This window comes from Giraffa tippelskirchi, chromosome 10 (assembly GCF_054371585.1).
Source record: "Giraffa tippelskirchi isolate mGirTip1 chromosome 10, T2T-mGirTip1v1.2.pri, whole genome shotgun sequence".
In the NCBI taxonomy this organism is placed as follows: domain Eukaryota; kingdom Metazoa; phylum Chordata; class Mammalia; order Artiodactyla; family Giraffidae; genus Giraffa; species Giraffa tippelskirchi.
In genome coordinates this window covers 59,343,278-59,358,641 of record NC_137284.1, presented here as the reverse complement: position 1 = coordinate 59,358,641, position 15,364 = coordinate 59,343,278, and the positions used below count along the sequence as shown (strand labels likewise).

The 15,364-nt window shown below is 39.1% G+C and overlaps 1 long non-coding RNA gene across 1 annotated transcript in view; it reads left to right on the top strand.

The window, feature by feature from the left end:
* LOC145522662 (uncharacterized) overlaps window positions 1-12,243 on the top strand; it is a 60,844-nt gene extending 48,601 nt beyond the window's left edge. The window contains exons 3-7 of the long non-coding RNA XR_014066086.1: window positions 5,673-5,796; window positions 7,336-7,447; window positions 8,879-9,067; window positions 10,622-10,904; window positions 11,719-12,243. This is a non-coding gene — a long non-coding RNA (uncharacterized LOC145522662). The remainder of the gene's footprint in view (window positions 1-5,672; window positions 5,797-7,335; window positions 7,448-8,878; window positions 9,068-10,621; window positions 10,905-11,718) is intronic.
* The last annotated feature ends 3,121 nt before the right edge of the window (window positions 12,244-15,364 follow it).

Below are 15,364 nucleotides of genomic sequence, written 5' to 3'. Positions count from 1 at the left end.
AGTGAAGAACAAGATGAAAAGAGTTGTTCTTGAATGTTAAATGTACTGATGGACTCATAATTTGTCAGTTCTTAGTAAATGCTGAGTAGTGGAAATGATTCTTCACTAAAGGGCGATCTTTCTTTTCAGGCTGTTGCTCCTGAGTTCATGCCTCAAAAAACTGCCAGTGGGTAGTATACTTGGGTGTCATTTTTTCAGTGTTCAAACATTACCCAACCACTGGTATATCATTAAAATTTATATGCCATCCTCTCCCACAAACCAGGACTTTAACCTTAGCACTCTAGGTAGAGTCTGACTTCAAAAATTGGCCCTATAATCGTCACTGAAAAAAATCCATTTATAGACTGAAAAGCAATGATTGTTTTGTCAGTTCAGAAGTTTATAAAATTTACTTGTTATCTAATTAAAATTAATGATAGAATGAATTCTAAACTTCAGAACCAAGCCATAAAGGGGGCTCATTTGATGAGTGAGGAGAAAAGAGTAATTAAAACAGTGACTCTGATTCAAAACGGCTCTAGGTCAATCTTCTCTTTGAATAAACATTTCCTCAGTGGGAGCCTGGTCTGTGAGCAGTTAATTTCAAATGATAGTTTTATATGTTTTGGGAAATGTGAATATCAATACGAGAATTATCTCCCCATCTTCTTTCATTGTATTTCCTTTCTCCAAGATGGATCATATTGCAGGGTTAGAATTCATACAGAATTCTCTCTGCTAACTGAGAAAGAACTGATGAATGCTCTAAGAGAGCACAGCTTTGGCAGATAAAAAGAATGGCAAGGAAAAAATGACCACATTGCATCAGACTCAGATTATTTTTCCCTGAGGAAAAGGACAGCTTCAGCCTTCTCTTTCGTGAGCTTCCAGTCTGCCATTACTCTTCTGGGTTTCTTCCGTGAAGTAAATAATTTCCAGGTTGTTTTCATTTTGGAAAACAGAAAACACCCTGAGAGGATTTAGAGAAAATAGCCACGCTCATCAGAGATACCCAACTTCACAACTGTGGAATTCTTAGGGAGAGTTTGTCCTTGCAGTATTTACAGAGATGGAGTTTCTTATGCTGTTTCTGTGGAACATGTATTCATGTTAGGAATTAAACTCTGTGCAAAATTCAGAGAAAGAAATGTCTGGTGAATGAATGGGATAGAAGCTTTCTTAAAAGACACCTTTTTGTTTTCCCTGTATATATTGTTGAAGTATACAGTATATGTTTTTCTTTTAAAATTAGATTCCAGTTGGTTATGAAACTGTTTCTCTAAGGATCATCTTTTTCATGTATGTTTCTGTCTGAAGGGTATAATTTCTTGGGTTTCCAGAAGGTTCTTTTGTTCAACACAAATGCTACTTCTCTTCTCTGCCCACTGTTGTGCTTCTTTTCTATTCAAAAGTTTCCCCTCCTAATGATCTTTTGTATTGGGTCATTTATAGAGATATGGATGGACCTAGAGTCTGTCATACAGAGTGAAGTAAATCAGAAGGAGAAAAATAAATGTCATATATTAACACATATATGTGGAATCTAGAAAAATGGTACAGATGAACCTAATTTCCAGGGCAGGAAAAGAGATACAGACATAGAGAACAGACATGTGGACACAGTGGGGGAAGGGGAGGGTGGGACGATTGGTGTTGACATATATCTAATACCATGTGTAAAATAGATAGCTAGTTGGAATCTGCTATAAAGAACAGGAAACTCAGCTTGGTGCTCTGTGATGACCTAAAAGTGGGATGGCGGTGGGCAGGAGGGAGGCTCAAGGTGGGGGTATATATATGTATGTATGTGTATATATATATATATATATATATATATATATATATACACATGCATATAGCTGATTCACTTCATTGTAAAGCAAAAGCTAACACAACATAATGAAACAATCATACTCCCCAAAGCATATTTCCTTCTGTTGCTAATATGTTAGTCAGTGGGAGAGGTTACAAAGGTGGGCATCATCCATGACACCAGGAGTTTATAGTCTAGAACTCTGCTGTCTGTTAGAGTAACAGCTAGTCACATGTGGGGCTGTCAAACACTTGAAGTGTGGCAAGTGTGAATAAGAAACTGAATTTTCACTTTTCTTTACTTTAAACTTTTTAAAATGTAAAATAGCTCAGTTTTTAAAACACTAATTACATATGCAAATGAAAAAAGATACAGAATCTTAAGATTTATTTCACCTGCTTAGATGGACAGATTTACCAAATAAAAGAACAACGTGCTCTGTTAAATTTGAATTTCAGATAAGCAAGAAATGATTTTTTTTCTAGTATAAGCATATTCCTGTTTTTTATGTGGCAAGTCTACCTCTTTTCTTTACTTTGTTTAATATGACTACTAGAAAATTTAAAGTTACATCCATGGTCTCCTTGATTTCTGTTAGACAGTATTGCTCCAGAGTAAATATTGTTATCCTGACTCTCTTAGAGTACAAACATCATGAAGGCAAGGAATTTTTCAATTGTGTTTTCTGCCATAAATGTAGTTGATTTCTCAAACATAAGATTTATACTATGATTTTTCCTGGGACCAAACTGACAGGCCTTAGAAGAGTTGTTTAAGGCTAGAGGGTAAGGCTGTGCAGGGAGCTCTAGTGACCTCTTGCCTTCTCTCAATCCATCATTCCTCTTCTGTTGTCCCTTCCCTTCTCAACCACGATTCCATGTGTTACGATTTCAGGAACTTGATGCCCAGTACCACTAAATGCATGCACCTTTGGCTTTTCACTGCACCCATAAGGCATGAACTCAGCCCCAAATTAGCCCAAAGATCTGCCTTTGTTGTGTGTGTGCAGCTAACAGCCCACCCTGGCTGGAGAAGGTCGTGCAGCAGGGCTCTCTGCACCTGCTATCAATGTAACCTCAACAACTGCAAATGGACATTTAACTTGCCACCTGTTTTGGCCAATTCCCACCTCCAGCTTCTGAAAAGACTTTCATATTCTCTGTTCCTCCAACATTTCTATCCTTTCTATTGCTCTCAGAAGATGATATTTTCAACAGAGAAAATGGAAACTGTTCTATAAGACTGTGATTTCTCACATTCCCTTTTCCAAACGTATCTCTGACTATATCTGTATCTAATCTATTCTCCTTTCTTCCTAATAGAGGAGCTGCCTGCGTCCTTTAGAAAGCCAGTCTGCTCACTTGCCCCTTAGATGGGTACACTGTCTCCACTTCTGTCCACCTCCCCGCACCCGCCACCACTCAGTAGGGAGAATGGCCTGTTCCCAACACTGAACTATGACCAGCAATGGCTCCCAGGTCTCTAAATTCAATGGACATTTTCAGACTGCTTCTTACTTGACCTCCCTAGTGTGCTTGTCACTGTTGATTGTTTCCTACTTTCTTTGACTGGACTCAATCCTTTTCTGCTTTCTCCCTGTCTCTTTGTAGACTCCTTGCATTTGCAGTCTCATCCTTCTCTCTCTTGACTTTAAATTTTGAATTTTTCAATGCTTGAGGTCCTTTTCTTTTTTATATTGGCACTCTGTCCCTAGGCTGTCTCATTATGCCTCCAGCTTCTGTTACCACCTATATGCAGACAACTCACAACTGTGCAACTGCAGCCCACTCCAGACCCATATTTCCCTTTGACATCTTAGGTATATGTGTGCTCACTCGTGTCTGACTCTCTGTGACCCCTTTGACTATAGCCTGCCAGACTCCTCTGTCCACGGGATTCTCCAGATAAGAATGCTGGAGTGGGCTGCCATTTCCTTATTAGGATTGATGTCTAAAAAAGCACCTCGAGCTCAATATGCCAAAACAGAATTCATTATTTCTCCCTCTCCTCAAACCTGGTTCTTTTCAAGCATTATCCGTTGCGGTGACCCCCGCCTTCTCATCTTCATAAAGTTCAGACTCACATTGCAGCTGACATCTTTCTCAGCCTCCTCTGATGTTTTCCCCAATAAATCTGTCGCACATTTAATTCCATCTCAGTGTCTGTTTTTTTAGACTAACAAACAAGGTAAACAGAAACCTTCACTGGAAGATGAAGGAACAAAGACTGCAGCTGAGACTATAACAGACCTCACTGAGCTCAGTCCCTTCATTTTCATAGGCAAGAACATTGAAGCTTAGAAATCCTTAATTGGGTTAGAACTGAACACGACCTGTCATCGTCAACCCGCACAGACGTAACCTCTGATATACCGCCTCCCCTGTTACACTGCTGGTAAAGGTAACATTTCCTCAGAGGGAGACAGTGGTTCTATGCTGAATATGCTTTTTAGACATTTTCAAAGGTTAATTTTAATGTGAACTTTAATAACATGTAACATACACACAGAAAATGGCATAAATCCTAAGTGTCCTTCCCAAAGCACTTTCACAAAGGAAACACACCTACATAACGACCGCCCACAGCACAGTATAGAACATTGCCTGTGCTGCCAAAGACCCTGTGGACAAGAGGTTACTACTAGTGACTCCCACAAAACTGTGGGCCCCTCTCCAAGTCAGGAGGATTCTTCCCGTTCAAAGCAAACCATGTCCTAACTTCTAATGTGCTGTGCTAAGTCGCTTCAGTCATGTCTGACTCTTTGCAACCCTATGGGCTGTAGCCCACCAGGCTTCTCTGTCCATGGGGCTCTCCAGGCAAGAATACTGGAGTGGGTTGCCATGCCCTTCATTGTTGTGGTTGTTTTGTTTTTATTTTTTAAATTTGTTTATTTTTAAATGAAAGATAATTGCTTCACAGTATTGTGTTGGTTTCTGCCATACATCAGCATGAATCAGCCATAGATATACATAAAGTCCCCTCCCTCTTGAACCTCCTTCCCACCTCCCACCCCATTCCACCCCTCTGGTTTGATGCAGAGCACCGGTTGAAGCTCCCTGCATCATATAGCAAATTCCCTCTTGCTATCTATTTTACATATGGTAGTGTATATTTTTTAATTTATCTTAATGAAATAGCTCAAATCCTTTTTTTTCCCCATAGATTTACAGTGCCTTGGGCAAGTCGCTATACGTATTTACAGCAGTTCACCATAAAACCCCAGAAACCATTCTGTTCACTCTTTCGGTGCTAGAATCAAGATCCTTTCCCTGTGATGAGCTGGTAATAGTTTGTATGAAACACACGGCATCTCTGCCAGAAATTGTTGTTGTTGTCATTTAGTTGCTGAGCCATGTTTGACTCTTTTCTTAATCCCATGGACTGTAGCCTGCCAGGCTCCTTTGTCCATGGGATTCTCCAGGCAAGAATAGTGGAGTGGATTGCCATTTACTCCCCTAGGGGATCTTTCTAACCCAGGGATCGAGCTCTGTCTCCTGCTCTGGCAGGTGGATTCTTTACCACTAGCGCCGCCTGGGAAGCCCTCGCCAGAAATTGGACATATTCTGTGTCACTTTGGAGAAGTTATTTAACGCCTCTAAGATTCATCATCCTCAGCTGTAAAATGAGGATAATAGTATTACATGCTAAGATTACAATAATTATAGAGTAAATAAGTTCATGCATATAAAAGTTATATCATGGTGTCTAGAACACAGTATAACTTCAATGGGTGCTGGTTTTGTGGGAGTTAGTAATACTAATATACAAAAGTTCATACCAGGGCTTTTTGGAGGCAATATGCTAAACCAGTATCTTCTTGTCCAACTTGGGGCAAAAGACTTAGTTTCTGAGTACTTGAATTTCTCCTTTTTCCTAGGGAAACAAACGGTGGAGAAATAATGAGTTGTTTTTGCAAGCATTGAACTCTGCAGATGAGAAGATGAAAAGTGCCTTTTAAATACACAAATTACCCTTTCATTTCAGAGCACAGCAATGCAAAGGCAAGTCACTATCTTCTTGAGAGAGAAATGGTCTTTTAGAAAGAGTAGAAGCCATAGTGACTTTTGAAAGCCCTCAAAAATACTTGGATTACACTCTAAAACAAAAACCTCTATTTCCATTCTAAAAAAAAATGAACTACCATATTGAAAAAGTAACCCAAAGTTAGTTTCTCCTGAAGTAATGAAGTTACTAGCCATAAAGGCACAAATATATGTACCTTGTTATAAGTGGTGGGCTTCCCAAGTGGTGCAGTAGTAAAGAATCTGCCTGCCAATGCAGGATACTCAGGAGATGCAGTTTCAAGCCCTGGGTTGGGAAGATCCCCTGGAGTGGGAAATGGCAACCCACTCCAGTATTCCTGCCTGGAGAATCCCATGGACAGAGGAGCCTGGTGGGCTACAGTGTTTGGGGTCGCAAAGAGTCGGACATGACTAAGCAACTAACCACAAGGACAATAAATGGCAGGGGCTGGGAAGTAGATGCTAGGGAGAGAGTCAAAATTGATACTCAGTAGTCTTTTAAGAGGAGAATCAGTTTTAATGTGTGATGTGGCTATTACACTGAGCAGCTTTATGCATTTTGGGATCAATCTGAGGTTTATAATTAGAGAAGAGTCCAGCCATCCAGTCATATGACTTTGGGTAAATCATCTTACTTTTCTTAGGGCTCAATTTTCTTGCCTGAAAAATGAAGCCTTTAGGTGAATACTTTTATGGTTCTACTGGGCACACTACTTTTTTAAAAAACATCATCCAGTGAAAAATTTGAAACATGTATGTTAATTGTTGATGGAACAGAGACTTCCGGAGGATGTAGAATCGTATTCAAAACGAAGTCTAAAGACTGAATTCAATTCTCTGTGTGTGTGCGTGTGTGTTGGAGTGGTTCAGACACTGACAGAAAGGAGTTTATAAAAAAGGAAGGAGGATATTGTGGGTGACAAGAGAATGAACGTTTATAGTATTGAGTCCTAGATTTCTTGTTTCTGAATATAGCTTGAACCTGCGAGTTCTCAGTTTAGAATTCAGACAGGTGGTATGACACAGTGGAAATAGTACTGAAATAACCATTAAGAATCTGGGTTCTAAAAAAAAAAAAAAAGAAGAATCTGGGTTCTAACAGCTCTTCTGTCTGACTAGTAGTGTGATATCTGACATGTCATTTCACTTCCTGGGTACTCGCAGATGTAAAGAGAAGTGGTGGATGGCCCCTTCCAGTTCTTAAAGTCTTTGATTTTTTTTAAGAGAAGAATGAACAAATTTTACTGTGTGGTGTGACTATTGTGCTGAGTGGCTTTATGCATTTTGGGATTAATCTGAGGTTTATAATTAGAGAAGAGTCCAGGCAAAACTTTGTGCCTTATTTTTTTTTCAGGACATTTGAGAGATTTATAACTTTAATTTTGTCTCAGTCAGTTATATTCCCAATAATGCTATCTACCAAACACAGAATTCACCAGCTTCTTGCAAAAAATTCATTTATTTCTCTCTAATGCATTTGCATGTCAACTAGAGTTTGACTGATGTTGGTTGGACTAGATTCCAGGTTGGAGGTTTGCTTTGGGTTCCTGTGTGGGGCTGGCAGACTCCCGAATGTGTGGACTTTCTCAGGGCTGTGTAGACCTGCAAGAGGGCAAGTCCAATTGCTCAGGTAAGTTTCAATTTCTTTTTCTGTCTTAGAATTCTACTTATTTAGTTTAAAAATTGAGGTATCATTGTTTATAACATTATATGTTTCATGTGTGTATGTGCTATATTGCCCAGTTGTGTCCAGCTCTTTGCAGCCCCATGGACTACAGCCCACCAGGCTCCTCTGTCAATGAAATTTTTCCAGGCAAGAATACTGGAGTGGGTTGTTTTTCCTACTCCAGGGGGTCTTCCTGATCCAGGGACTGAACTCATGTCTTTTGCATCTCCTGCACTGGCAGGCAGAATTTTTACCACTAACATCACGTGAGAAACCCATATATTTCATGTGTACAACATTATATTTCAACTTCTGTATGACACCATATCACCAAAAGTTTAGTTTTCATCCATCACCATATAATTAACCCCCTGTACCCATGTTGCTCTCCCCTCATTCCCCTTCCCCTCCGGGAACCATTAATCTTTTCTTTGTATCTATGTATTTTTGTTTGGTTTAATTTGCTCATTTTTTTTTTTTGGTGTGTGAGTTTCAATTTTAATGCTGAGGTTGTCTTTGCTAAGGTCCCATTGGTCAACTGCCCTCATAGCTCAGTTGGTAAAGAATTCACCTCCAATGCAGGTGACCCCAGTTTGATTCCTGGGTCCGGAAGATCTGCTGGAGAAGAGGTAGGCTACCCACTTCAGTGTTCTTGGGCACCCCTTGTGGCTTAGCTGGTAAAGAATCTGCCTGTAATGTGGGAGACCTGGTTTTGATCCCTGGGTAGGGAAGATCCTCTGGAGAAGGGAAAGGCTACCCACTACAGTATTCTGGCCTGGAGAATTTCATGGACTGTATAGTCCATGGGGTCACAAAGAGTCAGACACAACTGAGTGACTTGCACTTCACTTTCACATTGGCCAAAGATAATCATATGAACAAGTCCAAAGTTAAGGGGCTTAGAAATACACGCTATTTACCATAAGACCATGGCAAAACTACAGGTGTATAACACTACTATAGGAGAGTAAAAGACTTTGGACCAATAATTCAGTTTATGACACACAATATATGTGTGTGAATATGTGGATGTGTAACGGAATAAGGAAAGAAACACAGAATTCTGAGTGGGTTAGGTAAGAGAACTGCATAGGTTTTGAGGAGAAGGATCTAGGTTCTGCAACTTAATGCCAGTCATTGATTAACTTCTATATACCCATTTTCTGTCCCCAGTGGTGACGTAGTTTCTGAATATTACCGGCTCAATAATGCTGCTAGTGAATGTCTATAGGGAAACTATTGTTATTATGTTCAGTAATAGCCTCCACATAGCTAAATTTCACAATCAGTTCTCAGTTCCCACCATACCGGCCCCGTCAGTGGCATTTGACATAGTCGAATGCTCTGTCCTCCTGTATACTTTCTCACTTGGCTTTGCCTCTGCTCATTGGCCAGAACTAGTCACGTGGCTCCCTCCAACTTCAAGGAAAGCTGGAAATATAAGGAATCCATGGATACTGAGAGATCACTGACTGCTTCTGCCACACGTTCTGAAGGATTCTTCGAGCCCACTTTATTTCCCTCTCTCGTGACTTTGAGATGTGTCTCGTATCTCCTCCATATACTGATGACATTTTCTTAAGGGTAAGCATTTGCTAAAAGAATACATGAATAAAATGGCCCCAAAGGGAACATAGAAAGAGGGAAAAAAAGAAATAGTGGACACATAAATGATAGCTTGTCTAAGGAAGAGGCACTATGGTGTGGGCACCACTTCCTAGCTGGTGATGTGAGCAGGGGTTTTAACATGGCTGTGCTTCAGTTATCTGTAAAGATAGGAGTGATAGTAATAACATTTACCTCATAAGATCTTTTGAGGACACAATTAATATACATGAGGCACTTAGAACAGAGCCTGACACGTGGCAAGTATAATAAGTGCTAGCTATAACTATTTCATGAATTGAACAATTAAATTCTAAATGATAGAGAACGGAAAATAAAAGTGATAGAAAATTTATAAAATTTTAAATCATCTCCCGTATAAACCCCAGCCTAATGAGGAAGATTCTCATTTTACTATGTTTTACTACCAGGATTATGGAAACACATAAAAAAATAAAGACAGAATATATTATTTCTCTGCACATGTGGCACTTTGGCTAGAGGTAAACTTTTTTTTGGAAAAGCAGAACAAGAGCATTTTGGAAATGGAACAGAGCCAATGAGTAGGGGGCACTGAAGATGTGTTCTGTAATTGTGTGCCATATTGCTTTATCGAAAGTCTTCTCATTTAGTGTCAAGGGGCCTTGATGAGTGTCTAGAGGTCAAAGGGCCTTGTTAGATGCCTGCAGAGAACTCAGGCTTGCCCCTGCTGATGTGGCTGTGAGATGATGGCTTTTTCTTCTAAATTGTCAGCAGGAAGGTTTTCTTACTGCCTTCTTTTCGTTTGCATTTCCAACAAGGAAGAACAGCTGAGGCAAATGAGACAGAATCTTTTTCCAATTACATGGTTTGCATATTTCATTTCAGCTGCCGCCCATGAGAAACTTGATAGGGAGGCAGTTTGCGGTGCTGAGGCAAAAAACCAGCCTATGAAAGATTTGGGGAGCGAGATACGCCTCAGATTTCCAGGAGATTAGTTGGGTGAAATAGTATGGTGGGTTAATTATCAGACTGAAAGGTTTAAGGCTTTTAAGTTGCTATAGAGGAGAAATTGCAGCCCTAAATACAGTCCCAAATTACTTTTAAAGCACAAAATGGTTAAAAAAAAACATAAAAATGTGACAATCAATCAGCTTTTTAGACTGTAATTGTTTTGAAGGGGAGAGGGGAGAGCTTTTAGAAGAGAGGTGATTCACTTGTTGGCACTTAGCTGCTAACTTTTACTTTGAGGAAGGGTATATGTGAATTGACTTTCTTTACTTCGCATCACCGTATAACTCTTAACTCTTCATAGATGTTCCCGAGGGAAGAGGCCAAGTTGGAATTTTCCCTGTGCTGAACTAAGTAAAACATCAGCCAGAATTCAAGCTGATGTTTTTTTGCAAAAGCGTAACTTCTGAACAAGAATCTAAATTGAGTTATGTTTTCTGTTCCTTTCTCTCTCTTTCATCTTATTGCTTTGAACCCTTCTCCCTTTCTCTCCCTTGGATGAATACTTCCTTATTTTTCTTTTCTTTTCCTTTCTGTCTCAAGCATCTTTTGATATTCTGCAATGGACACACACTATGCAGTGTTCTGGGAGAGGAGCAGTGATGGGTGAAGAAGAGGAACAACGTGAAGATCTTTTCTCTGTTCTCAAGAAATGCACAGACTTCCAGGGGTGATCCATGTATGAACATAGTCGTATAATCCAGGATGCCTGGATTGGGGCTTTTGGTCATGCCGAGGTCTAGAACATCTCTCCCAAGTCTCCTGATTTAGGGATATATTCCATTGTAAATTCCAGCTCTACTACTTACTAGTTGAGTGACCAGAGGTAAGTTTCTTAAAACCTTGGAGGCTTAGTTTTTCTGATCTGTAAAATGGGCAGAATAGTTAGTTGAAGATTATTAATAAGGATGAAATTCAAATACACAGGAAGATTGATGAGCAGACTACTGCGATAATAACACTGTAGTGATACTGTAGTAATTCAGGTACAAGGAGGGCTTGAAGTAAGGAAGGATGAACAGTACCAAGGGGATGAAGAGGAGGGTGAAGAAATATTAAATTAATAGAATCAAGAGGGTTTAGATACCAGCTGGTTGTGAGAGGGGAGTGGAGGAGTCAAAGATAAGGAGGATTTAGAGGTTTCTGGCTTTGGTTTCTGGTGGTGCCATTGACTGGAAATAGGAATTCAGTAAAAATAAAAATCTACTTTGGGTCTTTGTTTTGAAGGCTCTGCAAAACATTCAAGTAGAGATACCCAGAAGATAATTTGAAACATATAAGTTTAGAGAAGTCATAAAATTTCAGTATGTATTTGCTAAGCACAGAATATGTGCTAGATAATCAGTGAAGCATTGAATGTGGAATGGCAATAAAAAGATTCAATCCCTTTGCTTTCTCGTGGAAGAGTAAGATGTAAAATAAATACTAACACAGTGAAATACAGAACAAAAAATATAAAGGTTATATGAAGGAAGATAACCAAGTGCTATGAAAATATTTAGTAGGAGATGCTAATTTAGATGGGAGGTTTGGGGAGGTCCCTTTGAGAAGACATTAAGCTGTGACTGGTGGTGAGTTTAGCTCTGGTATAAATTATCTCCTAGACCATCCCTGCCATGATTTTTCCCCCATGATTGCAGGTTGGCAACTATGGCTCTGGCTAGCCATCTACATTTTTGCAGAAGAAATCAGCAAGAGGAAGCAGTGCTTCCTAGGTATTGCAGGATCATCAGTGTAGACTTCATCTTACATCTACTTCATCAGAACTACATCACATCTCCACCTCCAGATGGAGGGTGATGAAAGAGAAGAGGCTGGACATTCAGGTTGGGGCACCTGGTCAGTGGCATATGCCATATTAAGCAAGAACAATGTCTTCAAAGCTGAGAAAGAAGAAAGTTTCAAGAAGGTGATTTGGCAACAAAATCAAATGTCACGGAAGTGGAGAAAGATGAGCTCTGAGACGAAACTATGGATTTGACATTTAGAAGGGCACAGACCCTGTCCATTGCGCTTGCCACTGTATTCAAGGCATCTTCTTAGCACCTGCGACAGAGCAGGCAATTAATCACTGACTGGAGAAATTAATCTGGTTCCAATGTATTAGATGTATTGCATGCATAAAGGTCTATATTGATCACCCAGTATAAATTAAATTCTAATTTTCTCTAAGTAAATTCTTTCTGAAAAGAGCGAGCATCTGGAGAATTATCCGTCATATGTACCTCAGAAACTTGTTAGGAGGAATAGACTAAAACTTAAAAAAAATATTTCTCTAAAGCTCAATGAACAAAAGAAAGGAACTACCTGGAAGAATTTGCTTACCTCTGTCATTTTAGTAGCCGTTTTTCAGTAGGGACAGATGATTTTTAGACAGGGAAAAGCTGTTTATGTCTTATTAGAGCATTTATTTATATGCTCTTTTGTTATAGGAAAGATTGACCACAGCTCTTTGTCTCATACAATGGTAGAAAAATTTCTGTGAAAGCCATTTATGTTATCAAACGTGTTCAATTAGTGTCATATTCACCTGACAGTTTAGAGTTCACAAAGCACATTTAAATATAACATCTCATTTGATTATCTCAACCATATGGGTGTTTATTAGGGCAAGTGTCTTTAACCTCTCCGTTTTATCATTTAAAAAAATTCAAGAGATTTTAAGTAATCACTAAAAAATTCACACAGTGCTAAGAGATTGAACCAGGATTCAAACATGAATTTTAATTCCTAATTCAGCATTCTATCAGGGGGCAAATAAATTTTTGAAATGCTCCCTTCTTTTTTTCTGCTAAGATGAAAGGGGCCAATCTTTCTATATGGATGAGAGTATTAATTTCAAGGCATACTTTATTCAGGGATCCTGTGTTATGTGATGTTTATAATGTAGCATAACTACAAGGATAATTTCCTTTTTCCACTGGGGAATCACACTGATTGGGCTGCACTTCAGCTGTGGTATCCTTTGCTCATGTTCAAGTATTTATTGTCCATGCATTAATTTAAGAACAAACTTCACAGAAGAGGCAAGTTACAGATATATGAAGTAACTTGATCTGACTTAAAACCTGACTAGAATTTAACATCTCAGGATTCAGCATTTAACTCCTTAAGGGAGCATAGCTTCCCTTGTGGACATTCTGTCTTTCATTCCTGCTTTACATTTCTATCTCAGTTTCAAAACCGAGTTTTACCTGATGTCCTTCTTTCCTTCTGGCATTTTCTGTGGCTTACCTTTTGCAACCCATCCATGTACTTTGAGCCCTTCTAGGGGAAGTGTTGATGTGTTTACTTGGACCCTTTCAATTGTTGGCCTCATATTCCTTGTGACCAGTGACAGGATAATGCACCTCTCTTCTCAAAAAAGAAAAGCACTAACTATAAATCTATCTGTAGTCTGTAATTCCAGGGTTTTATTTTGTGAGAAAAACAGATGAAGAAGAAGAGAAATAACTCACTATTCTGTAAAAGATACTTAAATTGTAAATTATTAACCATTTGATTTGACAAAGCCTGAGTTTTTGGGCCTTGAGGCTGTAAGCGGTTCTGAGCCGCCTGATAGATAAATGAGAGCTGCTGATCCAGGTGAGCGATGGAGCTGAGGGACTCACTTGTCACCAGGTGACTTTGGAGATTATGACTCTGTGTGCTGGAGAAGCCTTGCAGGTGGATATGTGCAATAAATCAAAACTAATCATGTCCTGTAGAGAACAACAGCTGTGTTTATGCCCTGATAGGGTTATGTTGACCCTCCCTAGTGGGCCTCCTAGAAGTGTTAGACTTGAGGACTTGCTAATAGCTTATCTGAAACAGCTTTAGAATCTATTTATCAAAGTTTTAAACATTTATTTTATATCTTTCTTCTAGGGTTCAGGTTTGGGCTTATTTGTTCATTCACTCAACAAACTAGTCTTAATATTTTCTGTGTGTCAGATGCTGGCCAGTGAGATGAAAAGATGAACTAAGCAATGTCTTTATAATTAAGAAACTTACATCTGGTAAAGAAAGCAAAACACATAGATCATGAAAGAAAAAAAGTGGCACAGGAATATTTATTAATAGTATTTTATTAATACATTTAACAGAAATAAAAATAAGAGAAGAAACAGAAGGGGTAGGTATGTATAAGAAGAGCAAGTGAAAGAAAGAATCGGTACAGATATAGTATACTCACATTCTATATTATTGACAGCTTTCATTTGCAGAACACTTTTTTGAAAATAAATGATTGTTTGCAGTGATAGGCAGCTAAATTATCTAGTCATGAGAAATCAAAAGAAGAGTGAATTTGTTTGAAAAGTATAATTACTGAGTCTTACAAATAAGCAAAACCCAGCAATTATAAAGTGATGAATTTGTTTGTCTTCATCTAATGTGCTTACCCACATTAGAGTCTTCTGTACAGTTTTTGACACTAGAATTTGAGAATAATATGGAAAGCTTGGAAAGATTCAGAATAAGAGTTCAAAAATTTATTAAGGTGAGATCTTCAACAGGGACAGTACAAAGTGGCTTGAGGAGGGTAGGGGAATTTAACTCGTCAAGCCCTCCAAATAAGATGCAATGCAGGACTTCTCTGGTGGTTTAGACTCTTAGTGGCTAAGACTCCCCCTCAATGCAGGGGGCCCAGATTGGCTCCCTGGTCAGGGAACTAGATCCCACATCCCACAACTAAGAGTTTGCATGATGCAACTAAACATCCTAGAATTTGGAACAAAGACCTGGTGTAGCCAAATAAATAAACAAATAAACATATTTTTAAAAGAAAGATGCAATGTAAGTAAAACAGTGAGCTCAATATTCACATGCAACTCCACGACAAAAGTTGACGGACATCTTTGCCAGCCGACCAGATTATTAGCCCCAGCATCCTCACAGACAGAAATTCTAGAGTCTCCAAATGTTCCTAAATGATGGAAATGAGATTTATGAGGAACATCTATGGGATTTTCAACATCTGCTTCACCCTAAGTGGTTTAGTCGCTCAGTCATGTCTGACTCTTGTGACCCCATGGACTGTAGCCCGCTAGGCTCCTCTGTCCATGGGATTCTCCAGGCAAGAATACTGGAGTGGGTTGCCATTTCCTTCACCCTAAGTAATCAAATATATTTGTCAAAATGAATGAAGATGGTGATGAGAAGTGACTCAGACTGACTTAGCAATTATTTCTTATGTGTCCTTTGTACCTGTTTTGGGTTTTAAGTAGAATGTTATTGTGAATTTGTTAATGTTGTTAGGAACAACATTAACCTCTACCGTCAAAGGGTTCAATACACAAAACAAAG